Source organism: Uranotaenia lowii, chromosome 2 (assembly GCF_029784155.1).
Source record: "Uranotaenia lowii strain MFRU-FL chromosome 2, ASM2978415v1, whole genome shotgun sequence".
Lineage (NCBI taxonomy): Eukaryota > Metazoa > Arthropoda > Insecta > Diptera > Culicidae > Uranotaenia > Uranotaenia lowii.
Genome location: NC_073692.1, coordinates 97,582,029 through 97,604,189, shown reverse-complemented (window position 1 = coordinate 97,604,189; position 22,161 = coordinate 97,582,029). Strand labels below are relative to the sequence as shown.

The following is a 22,161-nucleotide window of genomic DNA, read 5'->3' as shown; positions in this document are numbered from 1 at the left end:
TCTAGTAAAGGATAGAGCAAAACTTAAGAAAAAAGTGGAGGAGATCTTCAGTAGAAGCGGAAGTGAAATATCAGATGGAGAAGAAGAACTTTAATATAGGAAAGTACTCAATCGTTAACTCGATGAAGCCTGTATAGAATAAAATAAAAAGTATTTAGAAACGAAACTCAAAATAGAGAAATTAATAAAAAAAAAAAAGATTTTTTATTTTTATTTGTTTAATAATATAGTTAATGCGTGAACCTTGATATAACAGAGAAAACTCATAAGGAAAATATTAGTCATGGAAGGTTGGGAAATGGAAAGAGGAAAATCCAAGCGACTGAAGATGAGGTGGGCGAAAAGACAGCAGTGAGACCTAGGTGACTGAATTTTTGAATAAGTTTGTTCTTGCATATCATAGTTACTAACCTTTCTTATTTTTACAGTTTATTTTTAGTTTTTATTTTTACAGTTTCAAAACATAACCTAAACACACAAACATCTAATAATCAACACTAAGAACAAATGTCACTTTCTATGCTAATCTTTCGCAGTACCATTCACTTCCTACTTACTAGATAGAACGTATTGCTTTACCACATCTTAATTTCTTTAGAATTAGTTTTTTTTCTTAAATGTATCTTCTCATAAAAATTCTCTAACTCAATCATAAAAATTCTACATTACATACACAAATGATATACAGCACACACAGACACACACACATCATAAAAAAAAAAAAAAAAACCCTGAAATTATCCCTGAGGCAAGAGAGAAGGAATAATCTTTGTTAGAGAAAGTTGGCTCAGGTAGGTGAAACAAGGTAAGGAAAAAAAAAAAAAAAAAAGAAAAAAAAAATTAATATAAAAATAGTTCAGAAGGTGAAAGAATGATGACCATCACTGTTGGTGCCGTTATTGATTTCATTTCATACATTACTAGGATCGCAAACTTGAAAATTTCAAAACAATCTATCGATTTCTTACCAAGTATAAAACACACACATACAGAAACACGCATTCAAATTACAAGTCAGTAATTTACTAGCATTTTTTGGTTTTATTGAATAGAGGGATGATGATTTGTAGTAATATAAAAATTGTTTGTTTGTTTTAGATCGGACGGAAAGTGAACAGGTTATGAAATTAAACAAGGTGGGTCCCAGCTACAGGTAAGCTGAGAGTGTCTAGAGGTAAGACAGGTAAAAAGGTAAGATTATTTTACCATACAAATATGTCATTGATTGGATATATTATATAAGAACGTGCAAAAAGTTGCCAGCTGGGCAGGTATCTACACGTATGCGGAATACCTGTCGTAGATTCTTAACTCTAAATATGGTATGAATTTTGTACGGCTGCGAAACAGTTTGCGCGTTCTACAAGTAAGACATACACATACACGAAACATTTTCATTTCAAGTCAGTTCACACGAAGCCATGGTGTCGGGTATGTGATAATTTGCATTGAAGATTGGCCGAACTAAAAATCTAAAGGATGCAATTAACGCATACGTTGGCGAAACTGCGGTGAATCCGTGCACCCATGGTGGATTATCTACATACATACATACATACATAACACCCTCTTAGAAACTTTGAATTTTACTGTCCGATCATAAACAATTTTTCTCTAGTTTTTTCGAAACCAAATTTATAAATCTGGTTTGTCAAAAAATCTTCTATAATAAGCTACTTTGAATGTTCAAAAACCCGTACTCACAAGACCTGTGCAAGTAATTTGAGTCATTTTGTTACGTTTTTGTGCCTTTCAAATCGTCATAAAGGGTGTCCACGATAAAATTGCCACACTATGATATTGCTCTAATTTTTTAACCCTTGGGTAAAATTGATTGAAAATTTTGGTGGATTTAGTTTATAGTGTATTGTTTACATCCGGCAACTTTTAAAGTCCTGTGATTTAAACTCGCGGAAATGAGTCGAAAGAACAGCTCGTGCGTAATAAAATCTTGCGCATTCATCACGAGAACAAGGATCTCTCGCATCGTTTCAGCGCTAAAACATTGGAAATCGCGAATTCCACGGTTTCGCGAGGGATTAAGCGGTCCAAGGAACTATTGACCGTCGATCGGAAGCCCAGAAGTGAAGGAAAAAGTATTCTGTACAACACCAAAAATCAAAACCCTGTAGTTGGGGCCTTCAACTAAAACTGGAACGCCTCCATTCGGGATGTGGCTAAGAAGCTGCACCAGAAGGCCAGAACTAAGGCTGGGCTTCGAAAGTTCAAAGTACAAAAGACCCCTAATCGCGACGAGAAGCAGAACAAGTCCGTCAAAACCCGTTACAGGTTGTACCACAGATGAACAGATGTACATGCTCGAACAAAAAGTCTTCAGAAACTTGTGTAAAATTTGCAGTATTCTTTTATAAAGAAGCCGTTAAAAAGTAACGAAAAACAGTGCCATCTATTGCTTGATTTGTAACTTTTGTACCACAGACGAACAGATGTACAAGCTCGAACAAAAAATCTTCAGAATTTTGTGTAAAATTTCCAGTGCTCTTTTTTAAAGAAGCCGTTAAAAAGTGACGAAAAACAGTGCCATCTATTGCTTGATTTGTAACTTTTGAACGGCGCAATAGATGACACTGTTTCTAGACAGCTCTTTTGAAAGTAAGAATTTTTCGAGAGGGCGCAACGGTATTTTAACTCATTAATAAATAAAATCAAATTTTGAAATACAATTAGATGAATTGCTCTATATAATAAGATGAACCACAAATAAATTTCAGCTGAGAAAAACAGTATCATCATCATGTTTCACTAGAGAGACTGACGAAATGACAGATGTAAAAGCTAAAATTATAAAATTCCAGAAACGTGTGCAAATTTCAAATGCTATCATATAAACAAGTCGAATCAACTTTGGAAGTACCTGATTCTTGGAAGAGCGCAATGGTATATGATCTCAAAAATTGATAAACTAACATCGTAAAAGAATGGACGACTTCAATATATTCACAACAAGGTAAATTCATCTGGTTCATTGTACCCTGATTCTTTTTACTAAAGAGACTAACTAACAACTTTGAACAAGCCAGACGAACCAGTTATTTTATCCGGTTTAGCTTAAAATTAACAATCCAACTAAGAAATACAGATTCTAGGCTTCTCTGAGCGGGCGTTTTCAAGCATCTTATCTGTTTATATTAAGTGCTTCATGCTAGTTTGAAGCAATTCGAAAAACAGCTTTAAGCTTATAATTTGGATAAAGCAAATCATAAATGTGTAACGAATCTTCAACATCAATTTGCTCGAAACTCGTCAAATAGTAATACGACCTTTTCATAATGGACTAAAAGCTTGTTATTTTGTTTTGTTTACATTCAATTTTGACAGTTCTCTCTGGTGTCCTTGGAAACATCTGGTGGCTCAACCAAAAAACATAAAATTGATTCAAAACGGTCGTAGGGACTTTACACACTTTTCAAGGCTTAGCTTATACATCAGTAATCATCAGTTCATCAGTGGTTGTACCTCAACATGATGACGAAAGTTGAACGCTGCATCATGGACGACGAAACATATGTGAAGGCCGACTTAAAACAGATCCCCGGTAACCTGTTTTTCACGGCCAAGGATAAGTTCAGCGTTCCGGAGCATGTCCGCACTCTGATGATGTCCAAATTTGCGAATAAATTCCTGGTTTGGCAAGTCATCTGCACGTGCGGAAGCTAAGTGCACCTTTCGTGACCCAGGACACGATGAACGGACATGAAAGTACATGAAAGAGTGCCTCCAGAAGTGGTTGCTTCCTCTCCCGGTTTACAATGTCCCAACAATCATCTGACCGGATTTGGCCTCATGCCACTTTTCCAAGGACGTCTCAAGTGGTATGCGGACAATAAAGTCAATTTCGAGCTGATAATGTTCAACCCTCCAAAACACCGGAGCTCCGCTCCATCGAGAAGTCCTGGGCGATTATGAAGCAGCTCCTTCTTATACGACCTAAGGTAGTGAAGATTGTCGAGGAACTGAAGAAAGTATGGGTTTACATGCAAAATTCGGTTGATAAAATGAAATTTAATAGTTATTCTTCAATCCCTAAAAACTTTATGGCAATCGGATGAAAACTCGAATTTTGCGAATCAATTTTGTGTGTGGCAATTTCATCGTGGACACCCTTTATGTAAGTGGTGTCTTCGGCTATGTTGCCTTAAAAAGTGTGAGCTATAACTATGTAGAAGAAAATTTGTGATTTAAGATTTTTATAGCGCATGATTTTATGAGCATTTTTTCTAAAGACATCATTTGTCTATCTTTTATAGTACCTTCGTAATTAATTTTGTCACTATAAATTTCCATCTTGGACCACTGCATTGGTGACAACTTTGGTGGAGTAATCCGTAATGTCCGGCCATAGACAACACTTTTGGAAATTAGTGAGAACTAACGTGAAATGATTTCTCTAACCACATGAATATGTTGTTTATAAATAGTTTTTCTCTACTATAGTTTAGTGATCATCATATTGATTCTCTTCAAATCTGTAAAGGAACCAATATGACAAAAAATTATTTTTGAAGTCATTGCTAAAAAACCTTGAGTGACCGGTTGTATGTAGGCAATTTCTCCCTAAACCTTTCCTGATAACTAAATATATCTTCAAAATTTTGGATTGTTTTCCAGGCGTTTGTGCTGAACAATATTTGATCCCAGAATTAAGCGTATAATATTTCCTCACACCCACAATCGGTGCAAAAGCACTCATGGTCAAATAGCATGATCGTGATTCAGATCAGCTCTAGCAGCAGGTAAGTCGGTACCTAACATTGTTGACTCCGACGCAACCGGCTCAGAATATGTGGCTTATTCTTGCTGCAAATAATCTTACCACGCGGAACTTTTCATGCTGTTTATTGATCCGATATTAATAAGGCGTCTTGCTTTCGAATGAGTTCATGCTGATGGATGCAAAGAAAAAACTCAACGCTCGTCTGAACGAACCAACCCTGTTTAATTTGGTTGTTTTTTCTTATTTCTAAAAATGTCATTCTCAATCAATCATGTATGGGATCGATTGTAAGTGGGTAACAATTGTTTTCACTGTTTGTTGACAGCGCCGAGTCATTGCTGGTTGTGGATCTGTTTCGCTAAACAGAATCAGTCATTGAGCATCACAATCGACATCGATCCAATCGCTCTGTTCGTTCATAAACATCTTCCTCAGACCTATTCAACGGCGAACAAAGTACCTAAGTAGTTGCCAAGTGGTGTTGCTGAACCCAGCAGGAATATTGGATTTCGCGACCTCGGATGTAGTTCGCGGTTGCATCCATAAAAGGAAATTCCGCTTTCTACAAGAGCAGAGAGGAAGCGACACGACACGGCAAGCAACTTAACGCGGATTCAGCTCGGTCTCCGGATCAGGCTGTTATGGGATTGAGAAATGAATACGAATATTATACAATTCTGGAATCATACCTGACTGAAGCTGCAAATGTTGGTTGAGGGATGTTGTTGGGGGTTCTGTTGCTTCCGAATGATTGCTGATAGCTCGCAAACTCATTTGCACAGAATAGGGAGTTGAATGGCGATTGGAATAATTTGCAGCGGCAATCGAAAGGCACTTGGCACTTAAGATATGTCCAGCTAAATTGAGCAGTTGATATCCTTGAGCAAGTTGGCGTGCAGGTTCAGCTCAGTGCGGCACCTCAAAGAAACTAGACACTGGGTTAGTGACCCATAGCCATGTGTGATACTAAAAGTTTCTCATCAATACCTTTAATTTTTAACATCATTCAAGCTTTAAAAGGGTAACATTGTGAACTGAATCCTTTTGTAGTAAGAATCATTTAGAGATGCAATGCAAAGACTTTTTAAATATTCAACCATGGGTAATCAAGATCGAAATTTTATTTTTTTGCGAAAAAAGACTTAAAAATGCATAAAATCTGGTGTTGTCTCGATAAAAAATTTTTTTTGGTAAAAAATCCACTACAAAATTTCAAAAAGGCCATTGCCACCTTCTCTAATGGATGCAATGTAACAAATAATGAGAACTCATAATTGATTCGACAATAGTATCAACCCACCTTGAAAATCATTCCCTATTTCCAAGCGCGAGATTTCCAAAAGAAACTTACTCGGTAACAATACATGAATTGTTGCACCAACGTCAAACAGTTGTGGCTGTTTTTACATAGTTCTTCTTACCAAGGATAAATGCAAACATGGAATAATTGCCAAAAATTTGCACCTGACGCTTTGGGACACGCGATTCATAGGGTATTTCCAAAATAGCACAACCACCAGCATAATTTTCACCCTAAAAAATTTCGTGGCTAAGTTCGTTGATCTCCAAAGTAACGGAACTGCCAAATTGATTCATTTTTCTTTATCCGATTTCAGCATTCCGATTAGGTAAACATAAACACATGTAAGGGTTCTGGCAGCACCAAAATAACCTTAGTCCTGTCACATGAACGTAAATACAGCTCAAAACATAGCGCCAAAAATCCTTGCCATTCGTCAGCCGCCAAGGAGAAATTTTCGAGGCACCATAAACAATGCTCATGCAACACACTTAGTTTCTAACGTTTAAACATTATTGGGGGGACTGGCATTCGTAAACCGGGTTGGAAAGGAAGCTCCGGGTGGGGATACTACAAGAGGAATGATATGGCACTATGATTTGCCCCGAAGCAATGCAATGGAATCGTTATGCTGTTTCCTTGATTTTGCAAACAAATATTGCCGTGCTGGCTCGTTTGTGTTTGATTGTGTTTCATATTCCCGTTCTGTACGCATAAGACTTTCTAGGTTAAAGAGAAACGAATTTCGTTATGTTGTGGAGTATGCTCGTTGCTAGCTGTTGTCGATTATTTGCTTTTTTTAAAGTGCTCTAGTAAACTCTAGTTTTTTTTATTCTTTAATAAAAAAATAAAATCTAAAATTTCAACTAGTTTGTATCGTACTGTAAACTGGGGGAGCTTTGATCACTTCTTTCTTTCATTTTTGAATATTTTGGAAGGGGTTGCTTTTTCGTAATACCTAAAAGTTTTCAAATACTTACTGAGGTGAGGAGTATAAATCATGATCATTGATGGCAGTAAATTCAAGCGACATTGGTTGTTATAATTAAATGTTCGTATTAAAACCAGATTTCGAGTTTCGGGGTAACTTTGATCACTGTGGTTTTTACGTTTCTCAACATCTTCTAAATTATTTTTATAGTGCCATTTTGCACAGAAACGCATAACCATTTATAACAGTAATTTTTGTGAGAGCTAAAATTATTTTTTCAACGTTTTTTTTTTGCAAAAACATTTATAATCAAAAGATGGGCAATGTTGCTGCATACATCTAGGGGTAAAAATTATAAACATTTCTCAATTTTTTCTTGCCTTCAAAAACAAATGAAATTTTGCCTTCCTGCAATTCCTTCGATACTCGCACTGTTCCCATGTTCTGTTGTTCTTCAAATTGAACCATTTGATAGGGTTTTAGCCATTTTAACTATACGAGTTTTCTTATGTAAAATCACCTTTTTTTTAATATACAAAAAATTTCTTTAAATGACCATGAAAATAACACTTAAACTAACCTAAATAAAGAAAAAAGTTTATCTTTCAAACAACTCATTTGCTTCTTAATGCTACATTTGATCAGGAGAGATGTTTGTTTGTGAGCCTTCGAAAAATCAGATATTTTAAGATTTTAAAATTAAAATTAAGATTATTATATAATATCAAAAATCATCGAATAAAAACAAAATATTGCTTAATTGTAACTTAGTTTACAGGTTTTCAAACGTAGTTAATAGTTATCAGATATTTTATCTTTTTACTTAGTTAATGATGATTATCTGCAAAAATTTCATGTTGATCAAAGTTACCCCGGTGATCAAAGTTCCCCTAGTTTACGGTACCTATAATTTTTGTTGAGCAATCATTTCGTATGTAAAATAATGTGAGATTTATCAACAAATAATCTACTTAAGTGAACCCCTAGAGATGACCAAATAAGCTGAAATTTGTCATGGGGCCTTCTGGTAAGGCAAGGAACGATATCAGTAATCAAGGTTATGATTCCGGATCATACATCCTTTTTGAACCACCCTACCCAATATGTTCTGGGGAGTTGGGTAGTGCAACTTCAAGACTAGTTCCACTTAGCAACGGATCCTTCGTAATGTACTGAAGCTGTGCACAACTCAGCACTTTGGTCCAGATGGAATCACAACTTCAGTAGGCTAGGAACGTGAAGATTTTTTGCAAAATCGACCATTGTCATTGTAAAAATTTGTTTTCTTTTCGTTTTTGAAGCTTTAGCTTCAAGAATACTGGCCTGCCAAATTCACAGATCGATAACCCAAGGAGCATCCTTTGTAGGTAATCCATCTTATCGGAAAAACTCTCAGCTTGACGATGTGCTGATAGGGTCTTAAACGACATTTACGGAAAAACGCGAGCATCGCCGGAGGCTTTAGCAGCAGACTGAAGTAATGTACTGGGGTGGTGGGCTAGGTTGCCGAAATCACAGATAAATCTATAATTTCATAGAATTTTGAGCCAATTTTCATTACTGAATCTGTGTCACAGAACACAGTATTTAAGCAATACTCACAGATTTCACAGAATTTTAATATTTTGGCCTTTTTTCGAAATTTCATTTCTCATGTCAATATAAATTTTGGATGATTGTCTTTGAATCGGAAAAATATTATACCATTTGTAATGTTAATTTATTTTTCTTAAGTAAAATGTAAAAAAGACGCAATTTGACATGACTTTTGAATGAACTCAAAAGAAAGAGCATCACAGAAAATCGACACAGAATAGTTTTTTTCTTAGATAAGTTGAGGAGCCCCCTATAGTAAGCAGTGATGGAGTTCTCCCGTATTTGGAGACCTAAGAATATTCAAATCTTGGTATTGAATTTCAAAATTTTCAACCCGTAATCTGGATAAAAATATTCTAATCTCGAAAAAAATTGCGAAGAATAGAGGCAAAACATTTCATTTTTTTTATCGAAACCTGTCAGTTATGATATTACATGATTGTACAGAACAGGTTAAATAAAGAAAAACATCTCCTCATTTTCTCCTCAGAGAGAACAAAGAAGCTTTTTTATAAACATTTCAGATTTTTACCCGGGCAGTATCCGGGTATTATTATAACTTGTCACTTTTCAATCATTATTATTGAAACTTCCGTTGGTTTATAAACTCTAAACCCTTTTCCCTTCCTATTTTTGAAAATAATATCATTGGATAAACTGTAGTTGCTTAAATTGGACCAATCGACAGTTCCATCTTAATATCTGTCTTAGACTTGAAATTCGTATAGAAACAATTTCAAGTAGATATCTAGAATTCAAAATATCAACTTCCAAATGATCATTCTCAAATTATCATAAAACGATCTCATAATTGAGTTGCTAATATCATTGAGTGATTATCTGAACATGAATATTTCTATGTTTTTAATCTAATCTTTTCCAGATTCAATTTATTGATATTTTCAAGTCTTGTGTTGTTTCTTCAGTTACTGAAGTTCAGTTTCATGGATTTTCCGAATTTTGAGAAGACAGGATCATTGTATAAGGTACTTATCTCATTTGGATTCCTTATCTGAAATTTTAATGATAATCGAATCTGTGTTTTAAACATTTAATCTCATTTTTTTCAATCGATCATTTTTGCACTTAAACCCCATTGGCTTTGAGGGCATCAAATGAAACTTTTGTCTCATTTTGAATAACAATTTGATAACATTTTTTTATCTGATGAGAATCATATTCATAAATATCTCATGAAAACTTTGTTTTTTTTGTTTCAAAGAAATAAAATTGAAATTCAGATTTGGTGCAATTTGGGCATTTTTGTGAAGATAGGCTCTCATAGTCAATAAAAGTAACATATAACCAACGTGAAAAGTTTCTTAGTATTTCTCACCATGCTTATTAGACAAGTGAAATTCGATGTAAGAAGAAGTATGTATTGAAGAACCCTCTATTTTTTCAATAAAAAGTTCAAAAACTTTGTACCACCTAATCCAAAAACCCTCAAATTTTTGAAAATAGCTTACATCTCAAATCAATCTCCTAAGAGCAAAATGCATCAATTTCCCTGTTCATATTTCAAGTTATTTAAACAAAACTGTTCATTTTACGTAATATTTATGAAAAATTAAGCAGCTCGATAAAATAAATAAAATAGCTGACAGATTCCTTAGTGCCAGAGGAAAATATCTTAAAAAATCCCTTTAAAGTCGGTTGGAATACAAAAAAAAACGCCTAAAATGCAGATATCCATTGAAATAGTTCGTGGAGGCATTTTTAATCACACACAATTTTAAAAAATATTTTTGATTTTTGTAGAAAATACATAAGTTTTACTGTTCTTATTTCACACCCTTTTTTCATCGACAATTTACTCTTGAAAAATAAGCAAACTTATGCCCGATTTGTCCGTTGAACAATTTATAACAAATTGTTGACGAAAATTCTCACAATTTTCAATCATTCATATTTTAACAAGCGAAAAACATAGTGGTACTATTTCTGTTTCACTTTATCTCAGAATGAAATGAAGCTTCATTTTTTTCAAGACCACGAGACATTTCCGCTATCCTTGATAAAGTTACCGATATTTTTCGGTTTGGTTATTTTCCAGATTTGTTACGAAAAAAATAAAATTGTTTTAAGTTGGTACTTAAAAACATTTAAAATAAATCAATCATAAAATTGTGAGAACTCGTATAGGTTCATTAATTCTAATCGATGGTTTTTCTTTTTAATTAACTGAAGAGTTTGCAACAAGAGTCTCGGTTTTCCCAAAATTTTGTTGGTTCTTGCGACCTCAAAACATAAGTTTTGACAGATTTTTTAAAATCTTATTTTCATAGATATCTGAAGTTAATTTGAAATAAAAAGCATATGGTTTAATCAAAAATAAAACCATATTTCAAATGCACTTAATCTGTCATTTTCTACACTCCTATGGTTTCATAAATGAACGGCTTCTCGTTTTATTGCAATCGTATCGAACCCTTTTTCCAATAAAATCGAGCTTTAAATGAACAGTGCAAGATATCGTGCTTTGATAGTGTTTAAATTACGTTCATTGAAGTATGCCCAACTATGTTTTTTATATACCTACGTGTAGAAGAATTAGAACACGAATACAACAACTTGTATCATTAGACCATTATAGCATAAATGCATAAAATTTTTAACTTTATATTCAGGCTAAATTTATTATGTGAGCACTCAGAAACCGAAATATTCAAAAGGGGAATGAGGGGATAAATTAATCACGAAAAATATAGAATTTAACACGATTTTATTGGCGGATGTTTGAGCTTTTGCAATATAACATTTAGAAATTATTGTTGTCGAAATTGTTAACAGTTTTGCGCAGGTAAACACAATTTCTTTCAAATCACTAGCATTCACATCATTCAATTACCGTAAACAGGAGGAACTTTGATCACTTTTTCAATCATTTTTGAATATTTTGGAAAGTGTTGCATTTTCGGAATGCCTAAAAGCTTTAAAACACTTACTGAGGTGAGGAGTATCAAACATGATCATTGATTGCAGTAAATTCAAACCACATTAGTGGCTATAACTAAATGTTTGTTACAATACCAGATTTCATGTTTCGGGGTAACTTTGATCACTGGTTTTTACGTATCTCAATAGCTTTAAATTTATTGGTTCGATGCCATTTAGCACAGAAGGCTCGAAACATCGATAACAGTTATTTTCTGTTTGGATTTAATTGAATTTTTCAACATTTTCTTTCAAAAACAAATATACTCAAAATATGAACAATGTTGCTGCACACGTCTAGGGGCAAAAATTATAAGCATTTCTCAATATATTTGGCCTTAAAAACAAATTAAATTTTACCTTCATGCAATTCCCTAGGTCCTCGGATGTTCTTTTTTTTTCTTGGTTAAGTTTTAAACTTAACCATTTGATAGGGTTTTTAGTCATTTTTTTCTATACGGACCTTTTCATGGAAAATGACCGTTTTTTTTTCAATATCCAAAAATTATCATCAAATGATCATAAAAATAACATTTAAACTAAACCTAAACCAAGAAAAAAGTTGAACTTTCACATTAATCAATGCATTCGCTCCTAAATGCCTAAATTTGATCAGGAGAGATGTTTGTTTGCGAGCCTTCAAAAAACCAGATATTTAAAGATTTTTTAATTACATTTTAAGTAAAATAAAAAATCTCCTAATAAAAACCAAATTTAAACTTATTTGTAACTCAATTTATAGGCTTTCAAACATAGAAAACAGTTTTTAAATATTTTATTTTTATACTTAGTTAATGATGATTATCTGCAAAAAATTCAAAGTTACCCCGCTGATCAAAGTTCTCCCAGTTTACGGTACCTAAAAAAACTTAATTCTTAGTGAGAATAATACTATGACAATGTGTATTGATAATTTCCCATTAAAATATTTGTGTGTCATTTTAAAAAAGTACAATACGCTCAAAGCCATTAATTAGGATAAAATCTGAATCTCAAAAAATATCTCAATTATTAAAAGCATTAATTGGGCATACGATTGACTTCTCTGATTGTCTATTGTATAAGGGATTGTTTCAGATGGTTTTTACATATTAAAATCTGATACTAATATTTCGATCAGGATTTATGGTGAGACACATTTCGAATATTTTCCCGAATAATTTTCCCGTTTTCCCATTTCCGCCACCGCAGTCTTGAAAACTTTATAGCACAAATTAAACTTTTTAATGGATGGTTTAAGAGTCTTCAAAATTTACGTGCCAAAAAAACCACAACCGTCATCAACGGCCACAGCCTATTTACCAAATCCAATGCATTAAAACTTTATCAGCTTTCCCTATAAAATATTTTAAATATTTTAAGTAGTAAATTTCAACATGAATAAGCTTGTTAAGTGTTCAAAAGTACCGTCGGCATTACCTCTGCATTCTGTGAAAATACTTTTAAGTATCCCATTTTATGTTGCAACTTCCTTCTCAGTACACTAAAATTCAAGCGTTCACTCGTTTATGAGTTATGAAAGGAATAAGGACAACAAGTCTCTTTTTATGCATTGAAAACTAACAATTCTTGAACAACTGTATTCATATTAGAGTGTCCGTCCCGTCCCGAATCCCGGGAAACGATGGAAAAATCCCGGGAATTTCCGAACATAATAAATTGAGCTTAATTTTCGAAAAATGACACTATCTAAAATGAAAAAATAGGTCATAGTCAGTAAGAAAAATTACTGTTCTACCTTAGTATATGGCCGATTTTTTTTTTTCTGAAGATTGTTGAAACATGAACATCAACAGAACAAAATTTAATTAAAAAAGGGTTTTTAAGAAAACCTTGCGTTACAAGTGAAAAACAACGAATATGTAAAACCAAACAATATCAATAAAAAAAAACATCACCAAAAAAGAAGGAATGCTCTGTTTAGCAATGTTCATCATTTAGACCTTTAGTTTTGCACACTGTGGACAGTAGAAATATCATCTATATATATATATATATAAAAATTAATGTTTGTCTGTCTGTCTGTTCCCTATAGACTCGGAAACTACTAAACCGATAATCGTGAAACTTGGCATGTGAGGATTTTTGGGGCCGGGGATGGTTTCTGTAATAGTTACAAACCGCCCCAACTTAAGAAAGAGGGGGCTTCCATACAAAATTTGTCGTTTTTGGAAACAAATTAAAGTCATGACATCCATTTTCTCGAGATTTTTTTTTCCTTTGGGCGGTTTGTTTTTCGTCTCCATGGTCGAGGCGTCGCGAGTCAACGTCGCGAGAGGATAGTAACCATGGCATAGCATACTGATCAGTGGGAATATTTTGGCGCGTATTTCTCAACCAAGCATATTTTCAATGCAAGGGGTGGCGATTTGAAGCCTTGATGTGATTTTTTTTTCTACTTGAATCCTAGCTCATTTGTACAGCACATGATTATGAATGACGCCTAGATGTTATCCAGATTGACATTATGCCGATCGAATAAAACAAATACATTTTTTTTCCAGAATTTGAAATTGAAAATTCATGGCATCCATTTTTAGAGATTTTCTTTTCTTTGAGGGGTTTGTTTTTCATCTCTATGGTAAAGAAAACGTCGTCGCAAGTGGATAGTAACTAAAGCATGCTGTTTATTGATCGCTGGAAAAATTTAACAATTAGACGCCTGTTTCTCAACCAAGTAACTATATTTCTTAGCAAGTAGGGGGCGATATACAACTTAGATGTGTTTTTCCTTGCTTAGTTGTACACACAGCACGTGGAAATAAAAAATATAAATTTAGTTCTGATGCTAATGAAATAATGGTATGACACTTTGCGGACAATTGAAAAAAAAAATACTGAAAGTTAAGAATTTACATACAATTTTTCAACCCATTTTGCCTACAAGGTTATTTTTGAATCATATTGATAACAGAAATAGGAATAAGATGTTTTCTACAGAGATAGATCGGAAACATTTTATTGAACATGAACAAGTTTTATCAAGCGCCATTAAAATTTAAAGAAGATAAAAAAAACCCGATCCGACACATGAACTGATCAAGAGCCTTTTCTTTAAATTGGATAAAATAGGACTGTCGTGTGCATAAATGAAAGGTTTCAGTGAAATAAACTGATTTTTATTGACCAAAAGTGAGGGAATTCGTTTTCTCATAGTATTTTTATTCAAGGAACACTAGAGCATGTTCAAACGTTCAACTTTTCTCTGTTCCAAAAAAAAATATAAAATAATGTTTTCTTCTAAAAATTGTTACTACGGCCCAAATACACAACTGAAACGAATTTAGAAATGGAAATGGGAGCTTTTTATTTTAAATAATTCTGAAAAAACATCGTGCTTTTTGCTTACATACCAATTCAAGTACGTACTTAACATGAAAAGTGTTTTTGTGTTACATGGCTGCATAAAAGAGATTTTTGTTCCGCTTCTTTTTTGAAAAGTGAGACTTTAGAACTGATATTCAACTGGAAGCAAAATTTTTATGAGAAATGTTTAGTATACTTTGAAAGTGTTCAAAACAGTATTCCCTCCTGTCAACTTACACGATGGGGCAAGGGCAATCGTTGAACTTTTAAGAAATTCATCTTTAAAATGATTCAATATGTTGGAAAGGCCAGAAGGGGTATTCCGAAAGTTGAAACCGAAGCGGATATTTAAAATTCTTAAATGTCTTTGTAAATGAAGTTCATTTCCTTTGAACAGCATTCGTTAAAAGTGGAATTACAAACATAAATTTATACTGCTGGAATACTGCAGATGTGTAAATTAAACTTGATTAAACAAACAAACAGATATACGTATTAAATCCATTTTAAAGTTATTACTCTGACGCATCTGAAAATAAGCTTTGCATTTACACTTGCCCCATTATACGGGACAAATGTTAACTTAGAAATTTGGTTTTGCCATCATTTTTGAATATTTGACTTTCAAAGAGAAAATATAAAACGCGGAGAAATTATTTAGTGATGCAACTGATATTTTTTGCTTTAATAAATTTACTTTAAAAAATTGCACTGTATAAAATCGATAATTTTTATACCATGATAAGTGTTGTTTGGGAAAACTTCAAGCTATAATGTCTCATGTCCACGAGTTTGGCATATGGCGCAAAAGGGATAAATATTCAAACTGCTTCGAAGAGCGAAGATGGTGAAAAAAGCTGTTTAAAAATGTTTATAAAAATTCTTTTCATCGTTTTTTTTTGAAATTTCGATAACTTTTTTTTTTAACTCGAAAAAATAAATCATCTAATCAGGGGCTGGAAGTGCTCATTATTCAGAATTTTAGGAATATACCCAAAAAACTGTCCCGATTCACGCTATTGATCGGTTTTCAATATTCTATTTCCATAAAGTACAACGTGCAAAACATTAAAATATGCGAATCTTTTTCTTCCAATAAAAAATTTATGTAAACACGAGCCAGGTAAATCAGCCTACCTTCTTCAAGCAGTGGGGACAAAATTAGAAAAGATGGGGGAGCTCGCACGATGAGGTTTGATTAAAAAAATGCTTACAAAAATCTACATTTGAATAAATTTTAACAATAACATTTATTTTTGCAAGGTGTAGCAATGCACACCGGGTCAGCTAGTTGTCAGATAAATGACATTTTTTAAAACATAAGTGCAGCGGTGCAGTTTTCTGAAAATTTACTATATTTGATGAATATCCTGAAGTCTAGAAAATTAACTTCTATCGATAGTGAAAAAAAAATTATAAATTTTTTCCAATTTTCGCAGCAAGAAGCAGTCAATTTTGTTGCTTAATGTACTGCAGTGCCCATTCGATTTTAGGATTTTAAGAGATTTCATAGTCTTTTGGAATGACCATAACTCACAACTACAACTACAATTCCGAACCACTGTAATTTCATAAAACGGAGAGTTGATGAGTAGCGTCAACCGAAGTTTTAGACAACTGTTCATGCGAATGTGAATCCGTTTTTATCCGTTCTTTTTTGGCAACATCCAAAAAAATAGTATTTTTGTCACTAATTTAATTTTTTTATTCTAAATTAATCAAAATCAATGTAATACATAATATAAGCATTAAATTTATTAGGTTGGATCAATTATATGGCTTTAACACAGTTAAAAAAATGTTTTGTTTTACTGGTTAAAACTACCATAATTTTTCCAAGAAATAAGTTTTATGCTTATATTATAATAGTTATGATTTCATATATTTTGCTCGAATAAAATGATTTACAATGTTAAATCATTTTTGTTTAAACCTTCTGCTGCATGAACTATGACAGAAGTATAAAAACATTGTCGTTAGTGGAAATAACTTTGTTCACCTGTATCTAAAAAATGCAGGCAAATGAAGTCTATATTCTTCAAAATAGTTTTAATTGATTTAAAATTTTAAAGTTTAAAAAAATCGTAACAGTTATTGAATTTTTGAGATATTTAAATAGATTTATATGTTTTACAGTTAAGAATAAGCCTAAAAAAGTAAGTACAAAATACCATATATCTATGATTACGTACAATGCAGTAGAAAAGGGTTATTATTTCCAATTTCGATTTTTACCCGGGAATTGGATGATCAGATTTCCCGAGTCCAGGGAACGTAAAAATGGCCGGGAAATGGACACTCTAACTCATATAGGGCTAGGTGGGGTAATTATGAACAAAATTTCTTCATTTGACACACTCACAGCAACCATATGTTTATTTCTTATCATAAATTCTGAAAACCTGCCCATAATGAATGTTTCCATGCTCTTCATCATTCTGTAGAGCAACTTTTTTTTTCTGGTCGCAACCCACGTCCTTGAGACGTCTGTTCATAATTACCCCGTCTGTTCATATTTACCCCCCTGTCTAGGGGGTAATTATGAACACGGATTACGGACTTGGTATAAAATTTTTTTAAAGTAACAGTATTTATACGTTACATTTACTCATAGTAAGCAGTGTATGGAGATTTTTTACTTAAAAAATTATGTTCATAATTACCCCAAACCCTGTTCATAATTACCCCGAACGCTGTTCATATTTACCCCGAGACTTGTCCAATATGATTGAAATGGTGTCAGAAAATCTCAATTCAACACCAAAGAATGAAAATAATTAGCAGTAATAAGAAAATGGGTTGTTTAATAAAAACTCAATTCAATTCATGTACAAAACTTATAAAATAAACAAATGTAATCAAAATATAGAGGTAGAGCATCACAAAAAAATAGCTATTTAGTGTTCTTTTGTGTTGATTTTTTGTATCTTATGTTTCGGTAGTTCAAATTTTTGTTGCTTCTTTTACGTTTTGGTTGGTTTCTTTTTCTTTCGTTTCTTTATGTCGTTACAGATCATTTTTATTTGATAGGACCTCTCCATACGTGTGAAATTTTAGGCGAGTTAGGCTACTCGATATTTTTTACATCCGTTTTAAATGTCCTGCGCAGCAAACATCAAGTTTTCCACTATATGTCGTGGGTTAGGCTTTCTACGTACGTGCGAGATATCATGAAATTGAAACCTATACATATACAAATTTTTTTTTTTTTTTTAAAGATGGTTGTATCACAAAAACACCCATTAAAATCTTCTTGGATCAGTGAACAGTCATATTTTGCAAGGCTTGTCAGTTCTATATGATCGACTGTTTTGAAAAATATTTACACCAAATAATTTTTTTTATCACCTGTACGAAATTTCACACTAGTAGCTCTATTTTCTCAATAAATATTTATTACTGCAGAAGTTTTCCTCACCAAACTGAAAGAGAAAAACTTCAACCAAAAGATTTCCATTTTGTACTAAATTTAAAAAAATGTATTTCAACAAATAAAGATTGAAAAAAGTTACTAAGTTTAAAAATAAAACAGCAAGAAAATAGATTTTGGATCTTTGTTATCCGAATGTAACTGATAAACAATTATTCTTTGCTATAATTCTAATGCTCTGAATAGCAGCACGTTGTCCAAACATACAGGAAAATTTATCTTTTTGATCTTTGTTTTGTGTACTTATTCACCTATTAAATTTATCAGGGTTTTTAATATATTTTACAGTTTACCACAGAGATTTAAGGTTTATGATAATGTTAAATTTCACGCGGTAATGAATTAAAGCTCGAGCAGCAAACCTTTTGTTGAAAAATGGTGAATTTTATTTTTAGTATAATAAAAAAATTCTTAAAGTCTAGTGTAAAACCTTGTTATTCATCATTACCAAAAAACAACAGGTTTTGGAAGGACGTTAAACCTTTATTCGGTGTTAGAAATCTATTCCTGGGATACAGGTTTTCGGTTTCGGTATTACCGGTAAAACTATCCGTACGCACTGCTAACAAAAATGAGAAAACATTTGACTGCATTTTTTTCTATCAACAAAAAGCAAGTTCTTATCACTATTTTTTTAAACAAAATTAAGACTTGTTTAAATGCGGATTTTGCTTTTTTTTCAAAATTTCTGTTTTATAAACTTTTTTCACTCTTGAAGTTTTATTCAGTTTTTACAAAATTGTGTTCAATTTTTTTTTTTTCAAAGACTGAAAAGAACTGGCATAGCTTTTTTTTTAATCTGAATCTCATTTTTAGATAATTAAAAACAATTTCTCAAAAATTCAAAACTTAACACATTGCGGACCTAATTTAACTATGAAATTTATTAAATTTGGTCCAGTAAGATCCTTGGATAAAGAATGTCGAATGAAGATATTTACTGGCTAAGATTTCTTCACGGTCCTGTGTAAAGATCTTACAGAAAAGGGGTGGGGGAGGAGGTTCGTGAAAAAAAATTTACAAGGGGAGGAGGGGGAAGGGGGTCTGGAAATGCTTGGGTAATAAATGAATGACCCTTTAAGTTGATGAATCCAACATTTGACCATCAAAAAGCCAAAGAAATGTCAGGAAATGTGTGTTCATAATTACCCCATAGGACAAAAACTATGGGGTAAATATGAACACTCATCTGTGAACCTGTGCGAATAAAATTTTTCAAAATTTCTTCAAAATCCAGACAAAGCATCATTAACCGGATGTAAAACAGTTGATAACAACATTCTAGCTGGATTTCCTATGATGAGATATTCAAAACATTGAACACTGTCCAAAACGATTTCCGTTCCACGAAGTAATAGTTTTTTAAAACATCTGAAATGATATCATTAGGATTTGAAAACAGATCGGAAACAGCCATAAGCTATCAATCAGATGTTAAACTACCACTTTTGGAACTTTTTATGTTCATTCATCCCCCACACCAGCGCGTATGGCACTTGTTCGGAATTACCCCGTGTTCATAATTACCCCACTTGACCCTACGCAAGTTCCGCGCTCTTCTAACACCGTTGAAGAAAAAACCGATAAAAATAGTAGATTCATTTGTACTTCGTATGAAGTATTCAGCAAAACTGAAAACCAGTTCCAACGAATAAACTATGCAAGTTAAACATATTTTCAACGCACTATTTCCAATAAATGGTAATGTAATTATTTTTTAAAAGATTATTTGAAAAGCTTTTAAAAATGGAAATGCGTTTTAACTTGCTGTTTTATGATTTCCGATGATAAATGACAAATTCATGTGCAATTGAAATATGGTTTAAATTATAATTAAAATTCCAAATACAAAAATCATGTGTTTCAAGTCGAAATCATCATGTGTTGGATCATGTGTTTCGGAAAAGAAATATCCAGTGATAAGGATAAAAAACAATGTATTTGTAGATATTGGAAACTGAGGCTTATTTTGATATTACACTTTAAAAACATTGAGTTTAGTTCACACTTAGATAAACCCTCACAAAGAAAGGAAAATGTTCTTAGGATAAGCGAGCATGCAACAATTTCTTTGCACTGTTTTGTTGACACGTGCTTTCACTCGCGACTAAAAACCCACGGCTGCTAGGTTGGGGCAGTTGGGGAATTCGCGACCCCATGTCGACGACTCTGGATCCGGTATCCTAGACATTCGGTTGGTTAGATAAATCAATAACAACGGCAGATTTTTTTTCTTTTTTTCCCTTGCTTCTAACCACCAAATTCCGCAAGTGATATGGTTCTTATGTTTAGATGGGGAAAAAAATTTCACCCACCGCTCTAATGGGTGTGAAAATGGATTGTAGAAAAATTAATATCAAGGGGAGATGTGTTGTTGTCGGGAAAATCAGTATCAGTAAGTAGGTAAATGCAATGTCATGATAGATGCAACACACGCAGAAATGGGATTAGCAAGGTTAGCCACACACATCAGTAACAAAGTAGAAAGATGAGGCGTCTCCATTTGGGTTGTAGTTTCCCTTCGATTTGGACTTACCGTTCGAAGTTAGATGAACTGTTTGTTGCCTTAAGTCTGTGATCTTTGCGATTGGAAGCGTTTATCCTAATATGGATTTGTAATCCTACACGTTCGTTAATTTGGCGCGTGAGTTTGATGATTGAAGCACGTTTCCGTTAGCGATGCTGGCTGAGTAATGCTGCGAGAGCTCTTCAGATCAAAGATTTTGATCTCCACTAACTTTGTCTCGATATGGAAGCTTAGAAGCTGCGCCGATGAAACTAAATCACTTATATAGCACTATTCGTTGAGCTCAATGCTCGAATGTTCGGTTCGCACTTAACTAGATCTTATCGTACAGTCTTCGAACTTTGTAGAACAAAAATTTACCCCGGACACACACAAACTCAAAACAGATGTCAAATGATACGATAGGGAAACTTCCTTCCAACTTTAGATTTTAATAAGCCCCTCTACAAAACGTACACTTAAATCCGATTACGGTGAGTTCTGGAAGATGAATAAAAAAAACCAACAGAAAATCCACGCTCTACTTCTAAACTGGAACTACGATCTACTAACTCGAGGGTGCCTCTAAGCGCAGGAAAGAGGGTCGGAACAAGGCGGTCGGTTTACTTCAATTTTTTTTTTTTGCAATTCGTCGCGAACGGGGAAACGCGTGAGTTCACTGTGAGTAAAATGGCACTTGTTTTCGGATTGACGGCGCGTCTACTAATGAAACGTTGCCGGACAAGTTCGCTGTTATTTAATACCTTCTAGAGCCAGACGACGACCGACGACAGACTGGGGCTCGCGATGTCGCGATGTAGCAGAACGCCTCTATGGCTGAAAAACACCTACTACTTACCTAGAGGCAACTGACTAGTGCATGAGACTTGGGGCGCCGCGAAATTCTTCACTGGGTAGGCACACGACGCGTCTCCAAAACTTGGCTCGACTGTGAAGGTGTTTTCTGTTATGTTATTTTGCACGACGACGCGCGATTGTTTTGGTGTGCTTAGTTTTGTACAGCGAGAGTTTTGTGCAGTTTTGCGGGAGATTCGCGACTGTATCGCGATTTTAGGCGGGAGCAGTGTGACGCAATTTAAGTTGCACGTTCTACTGGATGTCGTAATACATAACTCTAATGGGGAGAAAATTCTTCACTTTTGTTTCAAAATACTTCCAGTGCGATGTTGCAATAAACATTTTTGAATTTATATTTCGAGCCACGTGAACGACCCACACACAAAAACAAAAACAAAATCATCTGTTTCGACATGATTATAAATTCCGGTAACATATATTTTAAGCGTTAAAAATAATCTTAAAACTATTAACTTTTACTACACCCAAGATGGATCAATAAAAAACTGGACGTATAGGGTAACGGACTTATTTTGGACCGGGTACATATTTTGGACCACCT

The 22,161-nt window shown here is 33.6% G+C and overlaps 1 protein-coding gene across 4 annotated transcripts in view; it reads right to left on the bottom strand.

The window, feature by feature from the left end:
* LOC129746053 (uncharacterized) overlaps positions 1 to 21,713 on the bottom strand; it is a 67,808-nt gene extending 46,095 nt beyond the window's left edge. For 3 of the 4 annotated variants that reach the window (XR_008737228.1, XR_008737229.1, XM_055739482.1), the window contains exon 1: positions 20,772 to 21,712. The gene's annotated coding sequence lies outside the window, so the exon portion shown is untranslated. Of the gene's footprint in view, positions 1 to 20,771 lie in introns of all 4 variants that reach the window. The other variant, XM_055739481.1, reaches the window with a different exon arrangement.
* Between the last annotated feature and the right edge of the window lie 448 nt (positions 21,714 to 22,161).